We start from the raw sequence: 13,685 nt of genomic DNA on the forward strand, positions 1-13,685 counted from the left end.
GGCCCTCCTCTAGATCATTGGGCCGTAAATAAGAACCAAACCGCGCCAAGTTTAGTATTTTGGCCATAACTTCCTCATTATTCATCGGAATTTGGCTTATAATATATCGTTGGAAAGGTATTTTCAAGACCAATCCAAATAAACTATTATTGGACCCTTATCAGTGACCAAAATAAACTGGAATGCACGTTTTTCATAAAATAGAGTAGGTTTTCGAAAACAGAAAGTAGAGATACTTTAATAAAAACATCCTCATCGCTAGACTTTCCACACTTTCACTTCATTCGATTATGATTCGACACGAAAGGTATTCACCACTGGGTTTGGTTTTGGGGAGACACAAATGGGTGTCTACACTATCTCTCAATGTGCAAAGGTAAATTCATCCTAGGCTATCCTAGTTGACCCAATAATGAAAGTATGTAGGTAACTTAGGCACGGAGGCTAAGCACTTCATACTTCGTGATGCAATAACGATTACAAGTGGTGAGTTATTTTGATATGACATGGCATGCTTCAACGTCGTGTTAAGATTTCATGACAAAGGGTTCCTAAGGGAAGTATATTTGGTCATGTATCTGTGATGTGTGTGATAGTGACCCTAAAGTTAGGCCGCAAGGGCTAAGTGTGTGGGAAAATATTATTTCAAGAATAGTCAAATGATGGTGACTCTTTAGGCTAGGTAAGTTAATAATGTAGGGATCAAGCCCCCAAGTCTAGCTCTAAATGAAAAGGGATGAGCATTGGAAATTCCTAGATATGATCAATTATAAGTGTAAATATCAATGTATTTTTTATTACAGTCGCACCTCGATGTGAGGTTGCCTACGTGTCCGTTAGGAATCAGGCCGAACGTAACTCTAGCCGAACCTCGCACAATTATGTGTATACCTCAAAGAGGTCATTTAAGAGTTGTAACGTGGTTATTTTAAAGGTTAAAGAAGAAAGGGATAAAGGCTCAAGACCCTAGATAAACCCCTAAGGTGTGCAACCTTGCATTTGAATCTCTATATTTTTATGCTTGAGGCTTTTAACTCTTTTTTTTAGTTCTCTTTTTTTTGCTTTTGCATTTATTTTATTTTTATAAGTGTGGGCAATCCCGATCATGCGGGCTATCACTCACTTGACATTCATGTTTCTCAGGCACGGTACCGAGCACTCGATAAGAGACGCAATATGAGACGTGTTCATATTAAAGACATGTTCATGTCAAAGACATTGGAACACTTGCCCTTTTGTACACTTTTATTGTTTTTTATTGCTTTTTTATTTTTCGAAATCACTCAAGCTTTTGAAATTGAACAAGTTACACACCATCCCATCCCAAGGTTTGGTGGATGTAGGTTGAAGAAAGAAAGGTCTATCGTTAGACGAGGCTCAAAGTGGTTTATCAAGAAAAGATTGTATATTTGAAGGGTGAAAGGTAATATGATGTGGCTACAAGGGGTGCCTCAAATCATTGATATACCTTGTGCTCAGTTCGACATGGATTTTTTTTTTAAATGCGATGTAATGCAATGATCATATGCAAGAAATAAAATGCTCATTTTTATTAAAGGAAAAGAAAGAATGATCTTACAAAATAAATCTAAGGGGAATAAAAAGGTGCTTATACTAGAATTATTGGGGAAGGGATAAACAAAAGAAATAGAAAAAAGGAGGTCACAAAATCTTGTTGTTGAAGCTCGCCTTTTGTCTTTTGTTATTTGCTTTATCATCACCCAGTCTCCTTGCTAGCTAGAGGCAATGGGATCTTGTTTGCTTCTATGAGATCTTGAATGAGATTTTGAAATCTGTAGCATTCATCAGTGGTATGACCATTTCCTTGATGGTACTTGCAATAAGAGTTGGGATCCCATCTTGAAGATCGCTTTTCTGGTGTTGGATCCTCAGTAGGGCCAATAGGTTTGATTAATCCTCGATCATAGAGACGATCAAAAGCAACTTCATAGGTCATTCAAGTGAGTGTGAACTCTCTTTTAGATTTCTTTTTAGATCTTTGATTAGTTATAGCTAAGATTTTATTAAGGTTAGAGATACCAATATTGTTACTAGAGTAGGTGTTTTTGGAAGAAGAAGGATTATCGTTCTTCTTTCCTTTCCAGCCACTGTTGTTATTGTTACTTGCTTTGGCCTTTTTGTCGCGCGGAGGAACATAAAGGAGATTTGAATCAATGAGGCCTTGAATGCGATCTTTGAGGGAAAAACATACTTCGGTGGTGTGAACACGACATCTATGGTATTGGCAATAAGATTTTAGGTCCCAATTGGGAGATTGTATTTCAGGCGGAGGGTCTTGACTTGGACCAACGGGGTGAATGAGACCTTAATCGTGAAGACAGTTAGAAGCTTCATTGTAAGTCATTTCTATTGGTGTGTATTCTTCAATGGTTCGTTTTGCCGTGGCTTAGGAGCATTGAGCCCTTCATTAAATCCTTGGTGAGAATTTTTTTCGATAACCATCATCCGATTTGCTAGTCCTTCTACCATATTCAAGAGTATGACAATGACATCTTGCAGTTTTTGAACGTGCTCTTTTAGACTTGACAAATTTTCCCCGGTATTGTCTAAGAAAATTCTTTCATTCTTCTCAATCATGGCCACTTAATCAATAGAGGTTATATAAGCTATCTCGATCATGGGCTCACCTACAGGTGTGATAAGGAGTGAAGGATCGAAGGATGTTTGATCTTCTGCGATGGCTAGAATCTCGGAAGTTTTATTGTCATCGATCAGGTCTTGAATAGCTTCTTTGAGTTTCCAACACTCCTCAGTGTTGTGACCCTTTCCTTGGTGATACTTGCAGTGTTTATTAGGATCCCACATAGGTGGCCTGGCTTCTGGAACTGGATCTTTGATAGTACCTATGGGCATGACTAGTCCCTTGTGGTGTAGCTTTTCGAAAGCTGTTTCATAACTCATACCAAGTGGAGTGAACACTCTTTTCGACCTTTGGATCCGTTGTTTAGAGATATTCGTAGCATGTACTTCGTTAATGGGAGAGGAAAAAGAAGGATGGTCGTTCTTCTTTCCTCCCGCACTATTATCTTTCAGAAGGTCATCTTCAATGTCAATGCCTATATTATACACAGCCTTGAAAGTATTCAAGTTGTGTTGGTATTTTAAGTGCTTGGCATATTTTTCTTGAAGGTTTTTGATGAACATCCTTACAGACTCTTTTTCGGTAGGAACCTTAACCATATTAGCAGAAGTTTCCCTCCATTTGTTGAAGAAAGAAGTGAACCCTTCGTTTTCATTTTGTTTAAACATCTCAAGTTGTCTGTGGTTTGTTTCTTCTTGGATGTTTCACTTATATCTATATACGAAAGCGTTTTTTATGGAATCCCAAGAAGAGGTTTTCTCTTTTTCAAGGGAAAAGAACTAATGTTGACAAACGGTTTCAAGAGATAAAGAAAACAAGGAATGAAAGACTTTCCTATCAATCCCCTTAATGTTCATTATGGTCTCAAAGGCTCTTAAATGAAAATAAGGGTTGTCAGTTGCCTTGAACTTTGGGACGTCGTTGGCACTGAACTTCCGCGGAAGAAGCTCCTTGTCCATCGAGACCCCTTGTGAGCTAATGCCCTGTAATCTATAGTCATTGGATATTTTGCTCAAGCTTTCTTGCATGAGCTCCATTTGTTGTTGCTTCACAGGGTCATTGATTTGGAGGGTTAAAGCCTTCATCACCTTAGTCACGTCTGCCATTTGCTTCTTAAGCTCATTGAATTCTTCTTGACTTGCCATTATCTTCTTAGCTTTTCTTTTTTCATCGACTGGTTTATCAAAAAGTTAAACTTTAATAAAGGTGTTGTCCTTGATTAATCGTCCTTCTCTCCTCGAACAAGTACTGTGGAAAGGGAAATTAGGGATAAGTTTTTTATTATTTATTTTGACTCAAGCTCTATTCAACGTGGAAGAGAAGATGGAAGGGAATGGGAATAGATTGGACCCCCTACTCGAATGACGGAAAACGACTCATACATGAACATAAGACATGACCATGGTGACATATACAAAGTGTGTACTAGGACTAGTGAGTGTAGGTGACATGTTAAGACTCGTGTCATGACCATGTGGCTAGACTATGTGACTAAACTCAATCAAAGGCTGAGTTAAGACTTCATGTATACGCATTAAACTGGACAGACTGTGGTATTTTAGTCATAACTTTCGATCTGTGACTCTGATTGGGATGAAACCAACGCCAAATTAAAGATAAAACTCGGGGCTACAGATCCATTGGTTTTACGACTCGTAAATCTTTCTAGAACTCTGGATATGACCAAAACAAGTTGACGTTTGTGCAGTATACAAGAATAAAAATTCGGGTTGACTTAAAGGAACTATGACTCGATTTTAAGTTTATTCATTAGTTCAAATTAATTAATTAATTAAGAAAATTCCTTTTTAGTCATTAATTTATTTATACTTAATCACAAGTCAAACAAACGGTTAGGATAAACACATAGAGTATGCATAACAATAATGCACAAGTAATCAAGTAAGCACAATATGATGCAATGAGTTTGCAACCTAACCATGGCTCTAGTTCTCTAAAGTTCAGAATATGGGTTAGTTAAAGAGGGTCCATGCTTATGAGTCCGAAAGCACCGCGCGGAAGCCTTACCTTTGGAAGAGTTAACGCGTGTGGATGAGACCCGCGAGTTAAACTCGCTTCCATGGTTTGGTGAATTCAACATTCTCAGATGTACCCTTTGTTGCTCAGAGCGTTCAATCAGGTAGATGGAGCATGAATTCCCAGGGGGTTATTTCCATATGTAGAACACATATGGGTTTCAAAAAAGTGAGAAAAACTCAATAAGGAAGTAGAATAAAGCCAACATTGCTAGAACTGGTCGAAATAAGAACTCATATTTCTGGCTCGGTATTGGAAGAACACAGCGCTAGCCAATAAGGATGTCGCCGGGATATTAGCCCTGTGGCCTGGCGACATAATTGTCGCTCGGCGATAGAGCCATATCTTCGGCGACGGGCTCTGTTTTCTAGACGCCAAATCCTACATGCCTCAGCAGCTATCTGTGTTCTTAAAATTTTCCTGTTTTTTGTAGAATTATTTCGATCCTAGTTGTGAAAGATATTCCTCAAATTTCCTACGTGTAAAAATCCTATGTTTTTTACTCATTACGGATGGTCTTTCCAATGAGAACTCTTTTTTTTTATGCATATGACAATAATGTTAGTCAAAATTACGCACATGAAATACTTTAAACTTTTCAAGTCTCATCCACTCATTCTAAACTATTGCCAAAATAAATTTCAGGAATTAAAATAGAAATCCTCCCCAATGGAGTCGCCAAAAACTGTAGGTAATATTTCAATCCTTACCCCAAACTTGAACCCCAGTGTGATCATATCCAAAGGGATGGAAGCTAGAGCAAAAGAGTCGCCAACAAGTTTTAGGAACTTGTAAACCGTTCACAGGGTGAAGGTTACACCCCTTAACGATCCAGGAGATCGTTAACTCCAATAGGTCTGGAACCAAGACTGGAAGTTCGGGGATGAAGGTACAAATTCAATCTAAAAGAGAAAGACTCGCCCTAATAATAGGCCTCTACTTTATTCTTCTCGTATTCATGCGTGCTTTTCTGACTAACATGCAATCAATAGGTTAACTCTAAACATGTTTAATCTATGTTTGTTAAATATTAATGTACGAATAAAACTATTATTAGTGATCACTTGAATTATAATCATATTAACCTTAAACAAGATTATTAATTATCTTATTAAGCGTGATTACAAGTACAAATTCTCTTTAAACATGCAAGGTGTGATCAAGCAATAACAATAATATAAATAAGCAACACAATAAATAATCATAATAACAATCATCATCATAATCATAATCATATTTATCATAATCATGTTAAAGCATAATAATAGCAAGATCCTAGGCAAGACACTAACAAGATTAATAACAAACACTAGCATGTCACTAAACAAAAAAGATTAAAGATTTAGCCCTAACATGATACTAACATGAATATTAGGAAAGAAAATAGGAAGCATTCTTTTAATCATACTTGATATTAGGAATTTTTAGTTCACTGGTGGAAAAATCGTCATTTGTAACGGGTCATTTGTAACGGGCAAGGCTATGCTCGTTACATTAAATATATCCGTAACGGGCAAAATATTGTCCGTAACAAATAATATAGTATTCGTAACGGACAGAAATTTGCCCGTTACAAATAATATAGTATTTGTAACGGACACAATTTCTGTCTGTTACGAATACTATATTGTTCGTAACGATCACTATGTGCCCGTTATGAATACGTTGTGGCCCAGTTGATGAGAGTGGCCCATTACTCATTTAATATGGAGTATTAGGGTTTCAACTCCTTTAGCCGTCAAACCTTCACATTTCGATCAACTCTCTCTCTCTCTCTTCGTTCTCCTCCATTTCATCACCTTAAATCCCAAATTTTACCTCTTTCTCTCTCCTCCGAATAACATCAATGGTAGAAGACCCAATTCATAATGTCTTTTGTACGAATTTCATTACCTAGAAGTGGATATGGCGGTGATCATTGAAGGTCAAGATCTCATTTGATTTAATTTAATTCATTTTTCTTTTTTTTTTTTGCGATTTGATTTTGATATTTTCTTGTTTAGAGTTGATGATTGAGTGAGAAGGGAAGAAGAGTTAAGGATTTGAGCTCGATTGTGCAGAATATAAAGATGGATTGAGATGAGAGGGATTGAGATGGGTTCGAATTCAGTGAAGAACAATTCTGACTAAACGACAATAAACTCTTTTGAGGTTCCGTCATGACTAAACGTGGAGCTTATGCTGCCATTTCTTACATGGCTTGTGCTGGTATTTTACCATGTTTCTCTCCTAGGTATGTGATTGTGATTCGGAATGATGAATTGGAATTGAATTTTGTTGATAAAATTGTTGTGGATTCAAAAAGTGTGGTGGAATTGACAAATGGTTCTTCAGGTGTGTAATTATGCCACATTATGTTCTGTATTTCATTCATTTCAGTCAGGTTTGTAATTATCCCACATTATGTTTTAGGATTTCATTCATTTTAGTTCGAAACATCTACTACCTTATATGGTTATTATTGAGTCAATGAAATGGTTTTAGGCATTAGTTCCAAAACCATTGCTTAAATAAAAGTTCAAGTTAAATTATGGTTTCGTTATTGTTTTTTGGTATAATTATAGCAGTTAGAATTAAGTCATGGAGGTCTACTGACGCTAAGGTGGATGTGATTCAATATGTATGGAATTGAAATAGACAAAGGAATGCCGAGCTCGAATTCTAATGATAGTAACATGAATGGGCTTTTTCTTTATCTTTTCCTTTTCCTTTTTCTTTTTTTTAATTGGCAAATTGTGATTCATTTTCATCTTCAGTGGAGTTAGATTTTGTTGTCTCACTGTCTGGCCCTGGTTTAATATGCCAGCTATTGTTTAACTTGTTGCATGTCACTTTGTCAGAACTAGCTTACCCTTGTATATGCATAGATATAACACACACTATGTCTTGAATGAGAGTCTCTGTAGTCGAGGCTTGGCAATAATGCTGATGTTCTTAGGTCCTGACTTAAGGTGTCAAATGTATGTTTAAAAAATTGAATGTGTCCTTATTAGTTGTAACATTGAGTGCATTATTATTGCAAGTGTATTCAATCTATTGGCTTAGATTCTATTGTCAGTCTGTCACAGCTTTACAAGTTTGTTATCAAAGTGCATGGAAGGAATGGGTGTCTTTGGGTTGATTAAGTGGAGAATAAGTAACAAGGTTCATAGAGGAATCTACGTGCTCAGCTTGCTTATTAGCCTGGATTCTTAAAACTGATGATTCTAGATCTTTTGTTCATCTTAGGAAAGTATTCGCTTTTAATTAGCATATATACTACTCTTTTTTGGCCATAGATGCTGATTTCGAAGGTAGCTAGAAGATTTCATCCTGTATCAGCAAGGCAAGGGTAGATCTTATTAGCATATATACTACTCTTCACAATTGGCATCATAAGTAAACTTCTGTACTAGATTTTTTTTTACCCTTGAGGAAGACTGCCGTGTTGGGTACTATATCTTCACTCTTCAAAAGGAACAACCCTTCTTCACTCTAGAATTTTTTGTCAAATGTGTTGTGTTATGCTGTTAATTAGAGTTGGGAGATATGGCCTGAATTTGCATTTACATGAATTAATGTGGTTAAATCTAAAATATTAAGATAAGAACCAGAGTTATAAGAAATGATGCTTGTTATGCAAGGGTTCTTGACGAATGCTAGAAGAGGATGGGCAAATTTTACCGCTGATTGACCATGTTTAGAATAGTGTAGTACTAGATCATTATCATGATAATTTTTTTTTTGTTTTTTTTTGTGAGTAATTATGATGTAGACTTTACTAGTTTAACTAGCTTATATACCCAATTGTAGTATAAAAGAAAAAAAGGGTTGCATCATTCCAATTGTAGTATAAAAGCTCTTTTGTTCTGAGACGCGTGGACATTTCTTCCAAACGCTCCATTGTTCAGAGACGAATGAAAAATCCTAAAAAAGAAGCTCTTTTGTTCATAGACGCGTGGACATTTCTTTCAAGCTTTTTGCTTAGAGACGCGTGGGCATCCTATTAAAGTTCTTTTGTTAAGAGACGTGTGGGCATCCTATTAAAGTTCTTTTGCTCAGAGATGCACGGGCATCCTATTAAAGCTCTTTTGTTCAGAGACGCGCGGGCATCTTATTAAAGCTCTTTTGTTCAGAGACGCGTGGGCATCCTATTAAAGCTCTTTATTTCAGAGACGCATGGACATTTCTTCTAAAAGCTCCATTGTTTAGTGACGAGTGAACAATCCAAAAAAAGAATCTCTTTTGTTCAGAGACGAGTGAACACGAACAGCGGCAAAACACGACCACAACATCAAAACAGCAAGATGGCGTTCCCTAGCTTGTGGAAGGTTGTCACAACAACAAATGCATCAACAAATCGATTATTCTTAGAGAAGTGTGCTTGACGGTGCAAGATACGCGTTTCTTAACTCTCTTATCTGTTTTAACTAACGCTAATTTGCAGGTATTGGCATTTCAAGAATGATTTAGAATTGCAGAACGTTCTAAATCATTCTCCGTCCCTATCATTACTTTAAGTTTTGTTTTCGAAACTTGCGTTTCTCCAAACTCAGTCAAAATGGGGGCTTCTGTAGACACCTAAATATGTATCCCCAAAACAAAACCCCAGTGATGAATACATTTCATGTCATTTTTTATCGAAAAAAGCAAAAGTGTGAAAAGTCTAGTGGTGAGGATGTTTTTATTAAAATATCTCTTCTTTCTGTTTTTGAAAATATTTCTTTTCTTACCCTATTTTTAAAAAACGTGCATTCTAGTTTAGTTTGGTCCATGATATGGGTCCAATAATAGTGTAGATGGATGGGGATTGAAAAGACCTTTCCAACGATATATTATAAGCCCAATTCCGATGAATAACGAGGAAGTTATGGCCAAAATACTAAACTGGGCCCAAACCGGATTTCCCCTACGACCCAATGATCATGTGGAGGGTCCAAAGGATTAATCCTATTCCTAAATTAATTAGGATTAATTAGAAACTTTCATAAGTTTCTAAAAAATCTTAATTATCCATTTTGAAAAAATAAAACCAAAGAGTTTGAAATTGAATAAAACTTTCCTTTTTTTAAAAAAAATTCCTAATTCTATTCAAATTTAAAGATGTTCAAAGAGAGTCAGATATTATTTTTGTTCCTCATAATCTTTATCCAAATCTTATATGTTCGGATAGATCTTGAAATTATCTTTCCAATGATATATTATAATATAAATTCCGAGCTATAACGAAAAATATATGAATGGAATACGAAAATCTATCAAAAACTGACACCCTTCAACTATTTTAGCCAAATCTTTTTATATACAGAAGATTTTAATGTAATTCTAATTGGGTTGGAAAGTAGACTTCAATAGCTTTCCAACGACATATTATATGACTTATTTGGACTTTTGTATCAAAAGATATGATAAAAATAATCCGCAAAAAATTGTCTCAGCGCCAAACGACAGGTTTGTCGCCTGGCGACGATACCTGTCGCCTGGCGACAAGTTTATCGTCTGGCGCTGCTCCTGTTGTTGGCGAAAGATGGTATTTTATTCCGAATAGGACTCGAACTCTTTTCTTTCGATTTTCGTGCTATTTTTTTTTCTATAAATAGGGGTCATATCTCCCCGTTTTAATCATTCACAATTATCATCTCTCTCTCATTCTCTCTCTAAAAGTTAGAAGCTTTCCTTCTCTCTCTATTCTTTTTCTAAAACTTCCCTCTTTCAAAATTCCTCATACATTTTTTGTAGAAACACCTAGCCAAGTTCGAAGTTGCCTTCGCCCTGAACGTGAAAGGTTTGATATATCTGAGGGTTTGGTCCTAAATTCCTATTTAAATTATTTGATTTAATTGTTTGATTTTTTATTTTCCTTGAAGTTATTAACATGTGTATTTTGTTATTAGAAAGAGATACGAGGCATCCAAATAAGTCATTTAATTACTTTATTGATATTATGATATAGAAATTATGCTTAGATTATTTTATAGATTCTTAGTATCATGTTAGGGTGTTTTGATCTTCCTAATATCATGTTTAGGGTAATCACTAAAATTTCTATATTAAGTATGATTGTTATGAGGTTTCCTATTATTTCCTTATATCATGTTAGTATTATGTTAGGGCTAAACCTTTAATCTTTATTGTTTAGTGACATGTTAGGGTTTGTTATTAATCTTATTAATATCATGTCTAGGATCTTGCTATTGTGCTTTAACATGATTATGATAATTATAATTATAATTATAATTATGATTATGATTATGATGATGGTTATTGTTGTGTCGAATTATATAATTTAACGTAATTTGTTAATTTACGAACTGTTTCACGTAAGTTGTTAATTAGCGAATTGTTTCACGTAATTTGTTAATTTACAAATTGTTTACATAATTTGTTAATTTACAATTTATTTCATGTTATTTGTTAATTGACGAATAATTTATATATAATTTGTTAATATCATTATGCTGATATATATTTATTGTTATTGTTTGATCACGCCTTTTATGCATGTTTAAAGGGAATTTGTACTTGTAATCACGCTTAATAAGATAATTAATAATTTTGTTTAGGTTAATATGATTATAATTCAAGTGATTGCTAATAATAGTTTATTTGTGCATTAAATATTCAACCAACATGGATTAAACAGGTTTAGGGTTAACCTATTGATTGTATGTTAGTCAGAAAGCGCACATGAATACGAGAAAAATAAAGTAGAGACCTATTTTTAGGGCCGGTTAAGTCTATTATATCTTGGATTTGTTCCTTTATCACCGAATTTCCAGTCATGGTTTCAAACCTATTGGAGTTAACCATCTCCTGGATCGTTAAGAGGTGTAACCTTAACCCTGTGAACGGTTTGCAAGTTTCTAAAACTTGTTGGCGACTCTTTTGCTCTAACTTCCTTACCTTTAGACGCCACCATGCTTAAGTGTATGATTACAGTGGGGCTTAAGTGTGGAATGACTTGAAATATTCCCTAGAAGGTCCTATTAGTGAATTGCTCGCGATGATTTTGGTAGATCGAAGTAGAAAATGGGCGAAGCAGCATTAGCTACTTCTTCTTGTGGGTGAGTTTAGGTTTCATAATATTTTCTGCTTTTGAGTTAGGTTTCATAATATTTTCTTATTATTTGGGTAGAATGTTTTTATATTTAATATAACCGTTTATGATCATTTTTTGGTGTTAAAACTAGGGGATATGATCAAGTAAAGTACAATAATTCAACATGGATCGAGAAGTAATTGAGTTGGCTGATTCAAACTTTGATTCTTCGATTTCAACCTTCAATTATGTCTTCGTCGTCGATTTATACACCCCTTGGTGGCGGTCTCTGCAAGCGTCTCTCTCCAGAGGTCCTCTTTCTCTCTACTATTTTTCTGATGATTTAGATCTTCTTATTACACTTTCCTATTTCCTTGATTTTGTTATAATTGAATTTTTTGAGTGCGTTTTTGTATAAATAGGGTTATCTGTTTGATATGTTGTATAATTATATGGATAATTGACAAAAAGATTTTACTTTATTTTATTGCTTTTTTTTACAGGAATTAATGCAAAATGGCGATTATGTCTGATTAGAGTGTTACTGGCGATTGTGTAAGTGTTATTTTCAACTTTGATCTCAATAACTGCGAAGACTTTCGGAGGAAAGCTTGGTACGGGGCTGAGCTGCCAATTTAACTGAAGTATAAGAGTAGCAATGTCATTCTTGATCAACATACAATCTCTTCTGCAAGCTTCTTTTTGGTTAAGTTAATTGTTTTTCTTGCTCTTTCTCTGCAGGGCCAGGAGGGGGACTGTGGGTTCAGCTAATATTAGAATCGTCAAGTTATCATGAACTGCTTTGTAATTACCTTAGTTACTAGACATCCGTGTGATTTGTAAATATACGATTCATTATCGTAAATGTCTGCCGTGTACTATCACCAGCCAGAACAGCGTAGCTAATTTTACTTGAAAGAATGGGCTAACAGGAATTTAAACGGGAAATGTTTTAGATAGTGTTTTTTATATTGAGATTCTCCGTATTAAGTATTGACACTGTGATGAGAATGTATCCTGTTCTTTTCTTTTGGCTTTTAATCTCGTTAGCTTTTTCCACTTTCTTGATCTGGAAAAAGGGAATTGTGTTAAGATATTAGCCCTCATTTTTTGTTTTCTGCTTGGAAATCATGCTTACTTTATGACCTTCTAATTTGCACTCCTCTTCTGCCCCGTTTTCACCTTAGTAGAAAAGAAATTGTGTTGGCCTACTGCCTAAATACTCGAAATCGTACATCAAAATTCGAAACAGTTGAGGATCCAATGTATTTGTCATTAGAAATCAGGCAGAACAAAGACAATTATGACATAAGATTGATGAACTCCAAGTCTCGCTGCAGTCATCCTATACACAAAATCAAAAAAGAAAATTCCACTCAGTATGCCATAAGAATTTGAGATCCTAATTTCCTTAGACCGAGGAGAATATAATAATGAAAACTATGATGAAATACTAGCACCTCCCCTAAGAATTTCCCATGTGCCTATGTGAGGCTCTGTGTATGAAGACCTTCCTAACCAAACCTATTTACATGCAATGCTGTCTTCCTTGTAAGACAAGTGCTGCATTCTTTTATCTGACCTATAGTCTAGAAGATCTTATTGAAAAGAAATTCAGATTTCAAAGGTCTCCCAATTCTATTGATCATCCATGTAGTACATCACTTGAGTATTTTTCAATTATAGCTTGGACTAGAACTCATATTATTGCTCTATATTTAAATATCACTTGATTTTTGAAGGATAATTAATGGAATTAAGGCTATGTTTGGATAACAAAAAATGAAAGGAAAGAAAGGGAAGGGAAAGGGAGGGAGACAAACTTCCTTGTTTGGATAAATGTTGGGGGAAAGAAGGGAAGAGGGAGGGAGGGATCTATTTTCCCTCAAAATTGGAGAGATTTGGAGGGAAAATGGAGCTCATCATTTCCTCCACTTTCCCTTCCTTCCTCTTCCTTCCTCTTCCTCCTATTTCCCCCCCTTCCATTTCCCTTCTAATTTGTTATCCAAACATAGCATAAGTATGTAT

At 35.4% G+C, this 13,685-nt stretch overlaps 1 long non-coding RNA gene across 3 annotated transcripts; it reads left to right on the top strand.

Annotated features, from left to right (window-relative positions):
• Positions 1–6,378: 6,378 nt before the first annotated feature.
• Positions 6,379–12,751, top strand: LOC145623958 (uncharacterized). Of its 3 annotated transcripts, XR_014110331.1 has the most exons (6): positions 6,379–6,563; positions 6,643–6,872; positions 8,755–11,682; positions 11,809–11,968; positions 12,161–12,212; positions 12,399–12,751. It is a non-coding gene; the product is annotated as an uncharacterized LOC145623958 (long non-coding RNA). The 3 variants fall into 3 exon arrangements; XR_014110332.1 differs by lacking the exon at positions 8,755–11,682; XR_014110333.1 differs by lacking the exon at positions 12,399–12,751 and having other exon boundaries at positions 6,974–11,682; positions 12,161–12,391.
• Positions 12,752–13,685: the final 934 nt, after the last annotated feature.

Source organism: Chenopodium album, chromosome 3 (genome assembly GCF_948465745.1).
Source record: "Chenopodium album chromosome 3, dcCheAlbu1.1, whole genome shotgun sequence".
Classification (NCBI taxonomy): domain Eukaryota; kingdom Viridiplantae; phylum Streptophyta; class Magnoliopsida; order Caryophyllales; family Amaranthaceae; genus Chenopodium; species Chenopodium album.